The sequence below is a fragment of the Montipora foliosa genome, chromosome 1, assembly GCF_036669935.1.
Source record: "Montipora foliosa isolate CH-2021 chromosome 1, ASM3666993v2, whole genome shotgun sequence".
Lineage (NCBI taxonomy): Eukaryota > Metazoa > Cnidaria > Anthozoa > Scleractinia > Acroporidae > Montipora > Montipora foliosa.
The window spans coordinates 47327816-47330424 of NC_090869.1; the positions used below are offsets into that span (position 1 = coordinate 47327816).

Sequence of the window (2609 nt, forward strand, 5' to 3'; positions counted from 1 at the left end):
CAAATTTTGATATTGAGATTTATCCGCATTTTTAGTGGAGAGTTTCCACGGACAAATAATGCCACATGTATTTTATGATTTTTGCAAAGTCTTTCAAACGTTTTAACTTCTGAAACAATCATGTAGTGTTTTATGATCCTGGAAAAAAAATCGACTAGAGATCTGACAACTCGCGCAATCGTTTTGTACTGTTCCTTAATTCTACGAAAGAATATAGTGGCAGCAATTTAACAAAAAAACGAGTCGTTGTTCAAAGCATTTATTATGATAATACAGAAACAATATTAATTTTAAGCAGCTATCAGCTCTACTGGGAATTGTAGACAGCTGTTGGTACAGCTGGTTATGACTTGCATCATGCTTGTATTTTAAGCTAATACCGGTTTCAATGAAACTCAGTTCGTATCCAAAGAATCATAATGAAGACACTGTTTCTATTTTGTTGCTCCATTCTTCTACTCTTTTCCTTACTGTTGGAGGTAGGGGCCTTCACCGTGCCCGCTTGCGAAGTGGTGAGAGGGAAGCGGGTCAGTTGACAAACTTTCTGAGCGTAGTATTGTGATGCAAAGTGCTCAATGATGAGGAATTTTATTGTTTATTGAATTCTACCACCTTCAAAATAGAGGCAAAAATGTTTCATGAAGAACCTCTTTGCTATTTTCATTCCTTTAGAAATGCCCCAAGGAGTTCAATGCGTTGAACGAAAAACTCAGGATGCAGGTTGTAATTAATAATCGTTCTTTCTTAAGGATGTGTGAATTGACGGCGCAGGCAGTTTGTCGTTGGTGTAAGCACTAAATAACTAAAAGAAGCAAATTAGCCTTTAAGTTTAATTCCCTGATGTTTATTGGTGGATAATGCTGTTAGTGTTTTTGTTTTTGTTCGTGTTCTTTGGTTTAGACTTGGTGTGTGTGCCGCGGACACTAGTATTGTAATTTACTGCATGTTAATTGTCTTTCTTAGTTCTTTAACTCTTTAGTACTAATTATTTTCACAAGCCAAAACCCCTTCCTTTTTTTGTTGGTTTGGTTGTAAGCCTCTTTTATGTCATATCTGTTGTGAATTCAGTTATCTTAGTTTATTAAGTTTAAAGAAGTTTTCCCCTTTATTTTTACAGAAAAAGAGAGCGCAGTGGCGAAGGAAGATTTGCCTTTCTGCTCGTGAGCTGAACTGTGACAAGGAATATTAAGCCGTCATAAGCCAGTGTTAATCGAAACGAATTCAGGAACCATTCCAATTCATGATGAAATATATACATTAACAGAAACTTGTGAAAGCTTTTTGACGATAGCCGGGAAATAAATATTGAAAAACGATTTTCTTTCCTTATTGTTTTTTGTTAACATTTGAATTCCTGGATAAAAGTTGACTATTTAATGCTTCGATGCCATGTATTCCAAAACGAAAGATCGCAAATGAAAGGTCAATAAGCCTATCATAACTATATAGCAAAAAACGTCATAACAAATTCTTAATAGTCAACTCTCGTTATAGCGGACACCCTCGGGACCACGATTTGGTGTCCGTAATAGCGAGAGTCCGTAATAGCGGGGTGCGTGAGAATTTTTATTTTAAACCATATTTACAGAAGGGGGTCACAGGTGTGTTCATTTTCATTAACTCCAGTACTTTTTCAGACCCGTTGTCGCACGCAAAGAGCGTCAGAACTTTATTTACAAACAGAAGAACTTAACAGAACAGGAGTTACGTACCCTTTGTGTACAAAACTAAGTACGTAAAAAACAGTCATCGTATGTTGCAGCAATGTCCATCATCGTTTTGGTTTCCTACTGTACTGACGTACAGTAACCTACATTTCTAAAAAAATTATTTTCAAGGAAAAACCTAAACATCAGCTAGTGATTGCATCAGCTATCACATTGCCTTGAAATATCGTTCCAATCGGCTCTGTGTACTTCTCCTTTGAATTGCAACTTCTACCACTTTGTCGCCAAAGAGACTAAATTCATTAGCAACTTAAACTCCCCTCTATGAATAAAAAAAGCAGAAAAAATAGACTTGATATGTGTGCAAATTTTCCAAGATGCTGCTCGGTTCCGCTATAACGAGAGAGAAAACAATAAAATTGTAACGTTAGGCACGAATAAAGTGTCCGTAAGTCCGTAATAGCGAGAGTCCGCAATAGCGGGAGTTTATTTCAGTCAAACGTCTGGGGGTTCCATTTTTCTATCTCAAGATGTTAATGGTTCAAAGGGCGAAATGACTTCCCGTGTTGGCCATGTCTGGCATCCGGCAACATGTAGCAATACTCCATGCAGGAGAACTGCTTACAGGTCCTCAGATAAAGCCTTCCTCTTTTCTTTATTTCTTTTTCGGACAGTTCTATTTTTAGGGTAAATTATTCGTCAGGTGGTGAACAGCTGCCGCTCATTATGAACCAGGTTGACATCGAACCGGCGTCACTGTTTAAAACGTGTTGTGTGCATGTCAACTAACAAATTAACGAAAATTGCCGAGTCTTAGCTCACCACGAAAAACTCGCGCTGAGAGCGACCCATAATTCTTGAGTATAAATTTTTATAATTTATAATTTGAAAGTCTCGTGCTTTTTTAATTCTAAATTGTAATGTCTTTACTTCCAGAAGTTT

General features: G+C 37.1%; 1 long non-coding RNA gene across 1 annotated transcript; it reads left to right on the plus strand.

Moving 5' to 3' along the window:
• Positions 1-342: 342 nt before the first annotated feature.
• On the plus strand, positions 343-1316 carry LOC137999896 (uncharacterized). Its single transcript, XR_011123025.1, has 3 exons — positions 343-527; positions 673-720; positions 1118-1316. It is a non-coding gene; the product is annotated as an uncharacterized lncRNA (long non-coding RNA).
• The last annotated feature ends 1293 nt before the right edge of the window (positions 1317-2609 follow it).